We start from the raw sequence: 13,530 nt of genomic DNA, 5'->3' as shown, positions 1-13,530 counted from the left end.
AGAAGTATTTCAGATTTACAGAAAAATCACAAAGAGACTTCCATTGCCCCACATCTCACCTAGGTTGCCCTATCATTATCTCCTTATATATCTATGTTACATTTATAGAACTATTGAACCAATATTGATATACTATTGTTAAAGTTCTTACTTTATTCAGACTTCCTTAAATTTCACCTACTGTTCTTATTTTAGTTATTAATAGATTTTATTTTTTGGAGCAATTTTAGGTTAACATCAAAACTGATCAGCAAGCACAGAGTTTCCATACACGGTTTCTGCACAGGGGCACATCACCCACTTGTCAACACCACTACCTACCAGAGTGGTAGGTTTGGTACCATTGTTGTATTTACACTGATGACTCATTATCATCCTAAATCAATAGTTTCCATTATAGTTTATTCTTGGTATTGTGCAATCATGAATTTTGGACAAATATATTATGACATGAATCTACCATTAAGGCATCATACAAAATAGTTTCACTGTTCTAAATTTCCCCTGGGCTCCACCTAGTCCTCCTTCTTGTCCCCATCTTCTGGGTATTCCAAATCTTTTTATTGCCTCTTTTGTTTTGCCTTCCCAAAGTCATATAGTTAGAATCATCCAGAATTCAGTTTTTCAGATCAGCTTCTTTCACTACCACTTTTAATTTTGATGTTCCTCCAAGTCTATTTATTCATCCCTTCTGTGGATGAATCACAGTTTATCTACCCATTCACCTCTGGAAAGACTTTTCAGATGCTCCCACATTTTGGCAATTATGAATAAAGCTACCATAGACATCAGTGTGCAGGTTTTGGTGTGGATGTGTTCAACTCTAATAGTCTTTTCTGTCCAGAATCTAATCTTAGATTAGAATCTAAGATTAATTGTGACAATTTCCCAACTGTTCTTTCTTTTTCATGACCTTGAGAGTTTTTAGGAGGACTGGGCAGGTGTCCTAAGAAGATGTCCTTTTTGGAGATTGCCTGGTGTTTTTCTCATGATTAGACTGGTGTTAGTCATTCTTCTTTTCATCCATCAGATTTAAATGATGGATGTCAGGTTTCCACTAGGGGTTCCATAGGAAATCTTAACATAACTGGTGACTCCAACAGGTTAAAGTTGATGGTGAATGCAAGTCTCATGCAGTCTGGTCACTGGTTGGTGACTTTAAATTCAAAAAGCTGATTTAACTCTCATGTGTTAGTTACCGCAATATGGTTCCTTGACTTAGGGGGCTGACACCTGTGGCTGCAGTCATCAGAAATTTAATAGTGAATGCGATTTTATTCTGAGGAAAACCTTAACTGTGCAAAATATCAGACCAAATTTCGTCAAAATCAGCCCCTCCTATAAAGGGGATCTCATGAACAGGTGTAGAAAATGTTTAGTTGCTGTATCAAAGTGATATTAGTATTTGGGGTCAAATCATGTGCACTTTTAAGTGCACTCATTGTCAGGAAATGAGGAAATTGGTTCAATAAACTTCAGCTAAAATCTTATTAGTCTGGCAAAAAGCATTTATCTTGGACCTACCGAACAGTATTGGCATTCCAAGTTTAAAGTGCTCATTAGTCATGAGATTTCAGAATTCCTGTTCAGCAAATCAGATGATGCATAGTACTAAACTTGTGCTTTAGAAAAATGAAAAATGGTTGATGGTTGAATTGTTGATGGTACAGTATTCACTGTGAATGCAAATTGAAAGCTATTAAGTTTATTAATCTTAATAAGATTGCCCTGTTTCATGCCCCATATATTGAACCCATTTTGTTAGAAACCATGTTCAATGCTTGATTCTTATTCTGAATCCACCTAAAAAGTAATTCATATTTTGTGTATTAAATTAAATCACATGAAATTGCTGTTTTTAGTAAGTCCAAAATGGTAGAATATCAGCATTTTAAAAAAAATCAAACCAATAGCACCAGGTTTTGTTTTGTTTTGTTTTTGATATTGTTGTTGTTGTTCTCCATAGGACTGTTTCAAAGCCCTATATGTATTAAAAATAATAATTTTTAGCTCTTTGTAACAAATTCTCTCTACAAAGCAGGTTCATTGATTGTTTTTTATTTTTCATATCTTTGTTCTTAGGGATGTCAATCTTAAAACACCCTTTTAAAAGATATCTGCTCCATCTGGATAAAATTTTCCGAGACACACTGATGTCTGTGATTCTACATGTACACACACACACACACACACACACACACACACACACACGGCTTCAGTATTTTGGCAGAAAAGAAGTTCTCCCTTTCAAATTTTCAGGCTCTAATCTACTTTTTGTTTCAAAGAGAGTCAGTAACCACCCTGGAAATCTGGCAAGGAGAGAAGGTGAGTTATTCTTTCTGGGTGTAATTTTGAGTCACCAGGCATGTAGGCGTATGCATTGCCCTTCTGTCACAGTCAGAGGTGAAGACGTTATGATGAAAAACACAACCAGGGCAAGTGGATAGCACTCACACCCAGAGAGCAAAGTACTCTTGCGTGTTGTGGGCTGTTGAGGGAAAAGTCAGGGCTGAGCAGGGGAATAAGACACAGGTTGGCTCTAGAAAGAGCAAGTCTGCCCTCTAACCGGATGTCATTCATCCTGTCATTCACTTGTTTTTCCATTTACCTAGAGAGCACTCATGAAACACCTAAGGACCCATACTTTCTCTGTCATTGCCCAGAATGTAGTCAAGGTGATAAGATCCTTGTCCTCAAGGAGATGCAGACAGTATAGGGAAAGACAAGGATCTCAATCATGACAATTGAGGGGTAATTGCTGTGTAGGAGGGAACCTGGGGTGATCTGGGTGGGGACATCTAACCTAGCCAGAGGCGAGAGTATTTCTTATGATCCTACAACTGGTTAAAGGACACTCAACAGCTAGAGGAAAAGCAATGTCTTTTATTCAATCCTGACTCATTACTGCTCTATGCCAGTTATTAATATCAGTTTAGGGAATCAAAGTGAATAGGATTTGGCCTTTGTGTTCAAGGTGGGCTGGTTTAGTCTGTGGCTCACTATCTGATGAGGGCTGAGGGCTGGGGTGGTGACACCTGTCACTTCCAAATATGAATCGCCAGTGGTTTTCATTTTTCCACAGAATAAAGTCTTAATTTCTGAAGGCAACATATAGAAACTTACTCTTTTCGAGGCACCTGGGTGGCTCAGTGGGTCAAGCCTCTGCCTTTGGCTCAGGTCATGATCTCAGGGTCCTGGGATGGAGCCCTGCATCGGGCTTTCTGCTCCTTCCTCTCTCTGTCTGCTGCTCTGCCTACTTCTGATTTCTCTCTGTCAATCTTAAAAAAAAAAAAAAAAAAGAAACTTACTCATTTGAATCCCAGCCAGATTCGGCCCTGTATCCATTACCCCCTATAGGCCTGTCCTTGGGTTGTAGTTATATCTGAGTGTTCATTCTTCTGTCCGAATTTCAGGCAATTTCGAGAATCTCAAACTCTGCCAAACTGATTTTTGTCCAAAATTTCCAGCCCACCATAATCTACCTGGCAAATAGTTATTCTGCCTTCTTGTGCCCACAACAGAATTCCTGCTTATGTGGGATCACCTAACTTTTTATAGACTTCATTGTTATTAGAGTTCATTTGTCATCTTACTGTGGTTCATTTACATTCCTTTTTTACATAAGATTTTATTTATTTATTTGACAGAGAGAGAGAGATTACAAGTAAGCAGAGAAACAGGCAGAGAGAGAGGGGAAGCAGGCTCCCTGCTGAGCAGAGAGCCCGATGCAGGACTCGATCCCAGAATCCTGAGATCATGACCTGAGCCGAAGGCAGAGGCTTAACCCACTGAGCCACCCAGGTGCCCGGTTCATTTACATTCTTGCCACTGTCTCCATCCTGGGAAGATCTTAATTTAGATCTTAAGCATGAAGCCAGAAAGTACTTAATAAATATTTTTTGGATTGAATTGGATTTTGTATTACACAAGACCCTTCTCCTTCCAATAATAAAATAATTAAATTTAACATAGTAAAACAAAGAAAACTTAGAATTTACTAAAAGTTATGTACAAATCATGGAGGCCAAGTGCAGGGGCAGGACCTCCCACACACAGAGTTGGGGACTAAAAATCATGAATACCATCTGTCTCACATCATATCTCAGTTTTCGCTGCATGTGTGCTTTGTTTCCTCTCCCTGCTTTTCTCCACATGGTTGGAAACATGGATGTCAGCAGCTCTGAGCTGAGCTGCCTTGTGGAAGTCTCTGGGGAAGACTTTGATAAGTTGGGCTTGAATCACCTTCCTGCCATTGGACTCCTCCACCCTGGCAAAGAGCAGGATTCTGGGGTGAACAGCCCAGCACCTAAACATGTGGTTGGATTTACAAAGGAACAGTTGTTCTCTAAGAAGGGAGAGCTGTTCTCAGCATGGAAGGACTCTGTAGGTTTCATGACTGCCCTGGAAGAAAGTCATGGGTAAGGTAGACGAGGAAGTGGGCAGGAGGCTATTCTAGATTCATCTGAGGCTACTTCCAGACCAATGGCTCTCCATCTTCCCAGGCAAAAGAACTGTTTATGACACCCACAGCCTGGACAGATCTCCCCACCACAGCACTCACACATTTACTAAAAGTGCTCGAGCAACATTGTGGTGAGGGTGACAGCAGCTATGATATGACCTATTACTGCACACAATTTGCATGATGAGCTCACCCGGGGCCTGCTCAGCAGATAGGTGCTAGTCTTATCCACGTGCAGTGAGGAGGAAATGAAAGACCACAGACAGCTAGTGACTGGTGAAGTCAGGGCTCCAAAAGGGTCACAGAGACGCTTAAAAAAATGGTGCATTTACCCCAGGCTGTTGTCAAAGGTGCCACAAAGCCAAAGACCATGTGGAATCAAAGAAACTCAAGACATGGGGTTTGTCCATAAGTTTTTGAGATCTTATTGGGAGAGAGATCAACGAAGTAATCGCTCATTGAGAAGAGGACGGAGGAGCAGTGGGGGTGTCTGGTCTGACCTAGGGAGGGTAGCAGTAGCTCAGGAAAGGCACATGGGACTGCAAGAGCCCCTGCAGGGGGAGGACAGGAATGGAGTTGGGCATTGCAGACTAATAGTGGGCTTCAGGACTGTGTTTAGCCTTATAATCCCCCCCATCCTTGCCACCACCACCACTGTGCACACACACTCAGGACCGGCTTCTCATCTCTATTTCTCCAGAAGTTACATAGCTACCCAAACTCTGCCAACCATCACAGCTTGCAGTGGGCTTGGCTGCATATCTTAGACAACAGCTATTTACTAAGAGGATCAAGACCTTTTCTGTTAGAGTGATTCGAACTATTGCTTGGCCAACATTACTGTCCTTCAGACTCATCCAGAAAGCTTGTTAGAATACATATCCCCGAGTGACATCAGCAGATTGGCAAAGTAGAAAGCTCTATGACCTTGTTTTCCAACAGAGTTAACAGGAAAGTACAACCAGAAGAGTTTCATGAGAACTCAAGAGACCAGGTGAGAAGTTACAGTTTTCAGCCTAATTCTTGGGAAAGCAGTAGGAAATTGCATGGCACTCTGCATTCCCATCCATGTACCTTCTAAGCTGCTAGGCATAGTGTGGTACAACTAAAGGAAGCCTCTCATACTGGGGCTCCTCCCTAGGGATTGAAACAAAATGCTAGGTCCTGTGTCTGATGTTCTGGTGTGTCTGGGGGCTGCCAATGGCACTGTTCCTTGTCTTGCCTGACTTAAAGCCCTGATGGAACCAGACCCAATTTAAACCTCAGTGAAAACATGAGCACCTCAGCAAGTTAGAAATGCAGTTCCACAGGGACCAGTCAAGGAAGAAAATCAGTAAGGACATAGTTGAACTCAATACCACCAGCAATGAACTGAATCTAATTGACATTTATAGACTACTTTATTCAATAACAGCTCAATACACATTCTTCTTAAGCTCACCTGGAGCATTCATCAAGATAGAATATATTCTGGGCTGTGAAACATCCCTTAATATATTTAAAAATGTAGTAATCAGTTTTCCCAATACCATTTGTTAATGAGCCCTTTTTCCATTGCATTTTCTTACCTTCTTTGTCTTAGATTAATTGATTGTATGATGGTGGGCTTATTTCTCGGCTGTCTTTTCTGTTCCATTGATCTAAATATCTATTTTTGTACCAGTACCATACTGTTTTGATTACTATAGCTTTGCAGTGTATTCTGAAATCTGAGGTTGTGATACCTCCAGTTTTGTTCTTCATTTTCAAGATTGCTTTGGCTATTTGGGGTCCTTCATTGTTCCATACAAATTTTAGGATTATTTGTTCTAGTTTTGTGGAAAATGGTATTTGTATTCAATAGGGTTTACATTAAATCTGTAGCTTGCTTAGGGTAGTATTGACATTTTAACAATATTTGTTCTCCCAATCCATGAGCATGGAATATCTGTCCATTTGTTTGTGTTGTCTTTAATTTCTTTCATTAGTATTTTCAGGGTACAGGTCTTTCACTTCCTTCATTAAGTTTACCCCTAGGTATTTTATTATTTTTGGTGCAATTGTAAATAGGATTTTTAAAAATTTCTCTTTCTGCTATTTCATTATTAGTGTATAGAAATGTAGTGGATTTCTATATATTGATTTTGTATTTTGTGACCTTACTGAATTCTTTTATTAGTTCTAGTAGTTTTTTGGTGAGGTCTTTGGGGTTTTCTACATATAGTATCATGTCATATGCAAATGGTGAAAGTTTTACTTCTTCCTTACCACTTTGGATGCCTTTTGTTTCTTTTTCTTGCCTGATTGCTGTGGCTAGACTTCCAGTACTATGTTGTATAAAAGAGGTGAAAGTGGACATGCTTGTTTTGTTCCTAATCTTAGGGGAAAAGCCCTCAGTTTTTCCTCTATTGAGGATGAGGTTAGCTGTGGGGTTTTCATACATGGCCTTTATTATGTTAAGGTATGTCCCCTCTAAACCTACTTTTTTGAGGGTTTTTAATCATAAATGAATGTTGCATGTTGTCAAATGCTTTTTTTTCTATTGAAATAAACATGTGGTTTTTGTCCTTTTTCTTATTGATATGGTGTATCATATGGATGTATTTGCCAGTATTGAGCCACACTTGCATCCCAGAAATAATTTCTAGTTGATAATGGTGGATAATTTTTAAATGCATTGTTTGATTTGGCTTGCTAATATTTTGTTGAGGACTTTTGCCTTTATGTTCAGCTACATTCAAAAGAATGAAACTGGATTGCTTTTTTATACTATCCATAAAAACAGTTTTAAGACCTAAATGTGAGACCTGAAATCACAAAAGTCCTAGAGAGAACATAGGCTATCTCCCTGATATTAGCCACAATAATATTTTTCTAGATATGTCTCCTCAAGCAATGGGGGATAAGGGAAAAATATACAATTTGGACTGCCTCAAAATAAAAATCTTCTCATAGCAAAGGAAACAGTCAACAAAGCCAAAAGATAATGTATTGAAAGTGAGAAAATATTTGCAAATGATATATCCAGTAAGGGGTTAGTGTCCAAAATACATTTAAAAGCTTACACAGCTCACAACCAAAAAAGTCCCCCAAATAATCCAATTTAAAAATCAGCAGAAGACCATGAAAAGACATTTCTCCAAAGAAAACATATAGTTTGCCAACACACACATGAAAGGATGTGCAGCATCACTAATCATCAGGAAAATGCAAATCAAACCACAATGAGATATGACCCCACACCTGTCAGAATGGCTAGTATTGAAAAGACAAGAGATAACAAATATTGGTGAGGATGGGAAGAAAATGGAACTCTTGTGCACTGTTGGTAGGAATGCAAATTGGTGCAGCCACTGTGGAAAACAATATAGAAGTTCCTCAAAAAAGTAAAAATAGAATAATTCCTCAAAGAAAGTAAAAAATAGAATTATGATCTAATAATTATATTACTGGGTATTTACTTAAAGAATATAAAAATGCTAATTTGAAAAGATATATGCACTTCTATGTTTATTGAAACATTATTTACAATAACCAAATTGTGGAAGCAGACTAGGTATCCATCAATAGATGAATGGCTGAAGAAGTGATATATAAATACAATGGAGTATTACTCCACAACAACAATGAATGAAATTTTGTCATTTGCAAAAACATGGATGGATATAGAGAGTATGATGTTAGGTGAAATAAATCAGTCAGACAAAGACTAATACTGCATGATTTCAATAACATGAAATATGTGTAACTTATTATATGTGATTTCAATAACATGAAATATGTGTAACTTATTATATGTGTAATCTTAAATATTATATAAATATTATATGTGTAAACTTAAATATGTGTAATCTTATTTCAATAACACTCATATGTGTAACTTAAGCAACAAAACCAAAGAACAAAGAAAAAAAGAGAAAAATTTAAAAATAGGCTCGTAACTACAGGGAACAAACTGATGGTTACCAGAGAGGAAGTGGGTGAGAGGAGGGATGAAATTGGTGAGGGGGATTATCATGATGAGCACTGAGTATGGTGTATAGGATTGTTGAATCACAATATTGTATAGCTGAAACTAATATAACACTCTATGTTAGTTATATTGGAATTTAAAAAAAATTTAAAAAATAAGTATAATTTATGTACAACAAACCACACATATTGAAAATGAAAAAAAAAAAACCAATAGGACACCTACACACTAAAGGTTTATATTAAAGAGAGCAAATCAAACATGCTGCTTAGCTCCTCACATTTTTTCACATAACAATATACCTCATATAACAATATACCTTGGACTCTTTCTCTAGCTGGTCATCCTATTTAATTAAAAAAAATAGCAATTATATAATGTCTGCTCTCAAACCACAATGAAAATGAATTAGAACTCAATAACAAAAGATAACTAGAAAATCCCCAAATACCTAAAGATTAAACAACACCATTCTAAATAACACATGAATCAACAAAGAAATCTCAAGAAAAATTTTAAATGTTTTGGACTATATGAAAATGAAAGGACAACTTATCAAGATCTTGAGATATAGAGAAAATAGTGCTTAAGGGGAAATTTATGGCACTGACTGCATATATAGAAAAGAAAAAATATATAATATAAAATATCTAAATTTCCACCTTAGGAAACTAGAAATAGAAGACCAAATTAAATCCAAATTAAGGAAAAAAGAAACAATAATAATTACAGAAGTAATTAATACAATTAAAAACAGGAAATCAACAGAAAAAATGAATGAAACCAAAAGATGATTCTTTGAAAAGATCCAGAAAATTGACAAGACTCTAGCCAGGTTAATTAAGAAAAAGAAAAAGAAAGAGAACACAAAAGATTAATATTGGAAATAAAAGAGGGAGGTGCCTGGGTGACTCAGTAGTTAGGTGTCTGCCTTTGGCTCAGGTCATGTTCCCAGGGTCCTAGGATAGAATTCTGCATTGAGCTCCCTGCTTGGCGGGAAGCCTGCTTCTCCCTCTCCCACTCTCCTCCCCACTGCTATTCCCTCTCTCACTGTCTTTCTCTTTCTGTCAAATAAATTAAAAAAATTGTTTTTTTTTTTTAAAGAATAAAAGTGAGGGCATCACTCCAGACCCTAAAGAGGTTAAATGTATAATAAAGGAATACTATGCACAACTCCATGCCCACAAAGTTGATAACCTTTAAGCATTGAATCAATAATTAATAACCTTCCACAGCAGAAAGCACCAGGTCAGATGGGTTGACTAGTGAATTCTACCAAATATTTAAGGAAAAAATTATACCAGTTTTCTACAACATTTTTCAGAGGATAGAAGCTGAGTGAATACTTCTGAGCATATTTTATGAGGCCCACGTCACCTGAATACTAAAACCAGCTAAAGACATTACAAGACAGAAAACTATGGAAAAATATCTCTCATGAACATGAATGTAAAACTCTTCAACAAAATTATTAGTAAGTGAAATTCAATTTGTGTGAAAAGAGTGATAGACCGTGACCAACTGGGATTTATCCCAAGTGTGCAAAGCTGCTTCAACATTTGAAAACCAATTAAGGTAATCCATTACATCAACACAGTAAGAAAACCACCTAAGTGTATCAATAAATGTAGAAAAGGTGCTTGACAAAACCTAATACCTATTCATAATAAAAACTCTCAGTAAACTAGGAAAAGAGGAATGTCCTCAATTGATGAAGATTATCTACAAAATCTACATTAATATCATACTTGATGGGAGACTTAAAGTTATCATACCACAAAGATCAGATATAAGGACAGGATATGATAAAATGTTATAACTTTAGGATGTTTTATGTAATTATAATGGTAACCACAAAGGAAGCATCTATAGATTATATACAAAAGAAAGTGTGAAAAGAACCAAAGCATGCTACTAGAAAAAGTCCACAAGACACAAAGGAGGAAGTAAGAGAGGAAAGGAGAGATGGAAAAAGTTGCAAGACATACAGAAAAATAATTGTTTTAAATGGCAGTAGTAAGTCCTTCCTTATCAGTAAAGCAGAATCTGTGTACCATCTATAAGAAACTTGCATTGTATCTAAGGACACAAATGAACTGAAATTGAAAGGATAGAAAGAGATATTTAATGCAATGCCAACTGAAAGAGAACAGGGGTGTTCACACTAATACCATATACTTTGAATTAAAAAAAAAAACTGTTACAAGAAACAAAGAAGGTCACTATGTAAAAAAGAGGGTCAATTCACCAAGGAGATAAAAACAATTATATTTAGGACAAATATCAGAGCTTCTAAATACATGAAGCAAACATTGGCTTGAATTCAAAACATGTCAAAATTGAAGTCTAGTCAAAAGACTAGAATTGAAGGGAGAAATAGACAACAACACATGATTAGTTAGAGACTTCAGTTCTCTACTTTTAATAATGGACTGATCAGTCAGAAGATAAGGAACTGGAGGACCTGAGCAAAGTGTAGACCAAATAGACCAAGAGACAGAGAATACTACACCCAACAACAGCAGAATATACATTCTTCTCAAGGGCACACAAATCATCCTCCTGATAGAATACATATTAGGCCACAAAATTTAATGAATTTTAAAAGGTTAAACCTATACAAAGTATTCTTTCTGATCTCATTGGTCTAAAACTGGAGAGGAATAGCAGAAATAAAATTGGGAAACCCACAAATAGGTAGAAATTAAATCACCCATCCTTGAACAACTAGTTGGTTGAAGAAGAAGTCACAAGAGAAATTAGAAAATATTTGGAGACAAATGAAAACAAAACACCATATACTGCAATGCCGGCGATGCACTGAAAGTGGTATAAGAAGGGAAATCTATAGCTGTAAACACACCCATTAAAAATAAAGATCTTGAGGCGACCAGGTGGCTCATTTCGTTAAGCAACTGCCTTTGGCTCAGGTCATGATCTGAGTCCTGGGATTGAGCCTCACATCAGGCTCCTTGTTCAGAGGGAGCCTGCTTCTCCCTCTCCCTTTACCTTCTGCACCACCTGCTTGTGTTCTATGTCAAATAAATAAATAAAATAAAATAAAATACAAAATAAAGATCTCAAATCAATGATCAAAATTCACACCCCAAAGAACTAGAAAAAGAAGAACCAGCTAAACCCACAGCTATCAAGGAAAGAAGATAATAAAGATTAGAGCACAGATAAATGAAATAGAGAATAGGAAAAAAGTAAATGAAACTGAGTTAGTTTTTTGAATAGACCAATAAAATTGACAAACCATTAGTTAGATTAAGTAGGAAAAAAAAAAAAAAAGAGGAGACCCAAATAATTAAAATCAGAAATGAAGTGATGCCAGAGAAATTAAAAAAGGACTGTAAGGGATTATTATGAACAATTGTATACCAAGAAACTGGATAACCTAGAAGAAATGAGTAAATTCCTAGAAACACAAAACCTGCCAAGATGGAATAATGAAGAAATTTAAAATCTGAACAGACATATAACTAGTAGGAGATCAAAGCAGGAATCAAAAACTCTCCAATAAGAAGAGCCCAGGACCAGATGGTTTCATTGCAGAATTCCAGAAACATTTCAATAATTAAAATCAACTCTCCTTAAGCTCTTTTAAAAAGTTGAAGAGGAGAACTTCCAAACTCATTCTAGGAGGCCAGCATTACCTTGACACAAAAGCCAGACAAAGGCACTACAAGAAATGAAAACTAAGACCAATACTTCCAATAAATATTAACACAAAATTTCTCAACAAAATACTAGCAAATAGAATTCAACAGCACATTAAAAGGATTATACATCATGGCCAAGTGGGATTTATTCCTGGGATGCAAGGATGATTCAAAATACGGTAATTAGTCAATTTAAGACACCACCTTAACAGAATGAAGGATAAAAGCTACATGATCATTTCAATTGATGCAGAAAAAACATTAGACAAAATTCAAAATACCCAGCAAATTTAGAATAGAAGGAAATTACTTCAGCATAATATCCAGTAAACTTAAAAATAACCAGCAAACTTAGAATAGAAGGAAACTATCTCATTATAATATAATAGTTTCTCCATATAGGGGAAGCCCGCAGTGTATATCATACTCAATAGGGAAGGGCTGAAAGCTTTTCTTTTGTGGTCAAGAAGAGGATAATGATGCCCACTTTCACCATTTCTCAATAGAATTGAAGATTCTAGTCAAAGCAATTACATGAGAAATAGAAAAAAAAAGAAAAAGAAAAAGTCATCCAAATTGGAAAGAAAAAAATAAAACTATCTTTGTTCACAGATGACATGATCATATATGTAAAAAATCCCAAAGATTACACATAAACACACACACACACAAAGAGTTAAAACTAACAAATAGATTTAACAAAGTTTTAAGATACAAAATTAATATATAAAAATCATGTTTGTTTTCATACACTAACAATGAACAACCTGGAAAGTAAATTAAGAACACAATTTCATGTACAATAACAAAAAAAGAATAAAATGCTTAGGAATAAACATAAAAGCCCTGGGCACAGAAAACTACAAAACATTGCTAAAAAAAAATTTAAAAGGTCACAAATAATCAGAAAGACTATTTGGTTGGGAGATGTGATATTATGTCAAATTACCCCCCAAAATCTACAGATTCAACACAATCCCTACCAAAATCCCAGTAACGGGATTTTGCTATTTGTAGAAATAGAAAAAAAATCATCCTAAAATTCATACGGAATCTCAAGGGACCCGGAATAACAAAAACAATTTTGAAAAAGAGTAACACAGTTAGAGGATTCACACTTCTTAACTTCAAAACATATTACAAGTTTACAGTAATCAAAACAATGTGATAGCAACATAAAGACAGACATATAGACCAATGAAATTGAATAGAGAACTCAGTAAAACAAAACAAAACAAACAACCTCCTCACATATATTGTTCAATTATCTTCAACAAGGGTGCCAAGAACACTCAATGAGAAAAGGACAATCTTTTCAACAAATGTTGTGGGAAAACTGAAAAGCTACTTGCCAAAGAATGAGGTTGACCTTTATCTTATATAATATACAAATATTAACACAAAACAAGTTAAATGCTTAACACAAGTCCCCAAACTAAAAAGCTCCTAGA

At 36.1% G+C, this 13,530-nt stretch overlaps 1 long non-coding RNA gene across 1 annotated transcript in view; it reads left to right on the top strand.

Annotated features, from left to right (window-relative positions):
- LOC309863660 overlaps nucleotides 1–4,363 on the top strand; it is an 86,645-nt gene extending 82,282 nt beyond the window's left edge. Inside the window, exon 3 of the long non-coding RNA XR_014311164.1 lies at nucleotides 4,176–4,363. This is a non-coding gene — a long non-coding RNA (uncharacterized lncRNA). The remainder of the gene's footprint in view (nucleotides 1–4,175) is intronic.
- Nucleotides 4,364–13,530: the final 9,167 nt, after the last annotated feature.

The sequence above is a fragment of the Mustela nivalis genome (assembly GCF_964662115.1).
Source record: "Mustela nivalis genome assembly, chromosome: 4".
Classification (NCBI taxonomy): Eukaryota; Metazoa; Chordata; class Mammalia; order Carnivora; family Mustelidae; genus Mustela; species Mustela nivalis.
The sequence above is the reverse complement of the archived record's forward strand: the minus strand, read 5'-3'. Positions and strand labels throughout refer to the sequence as shown.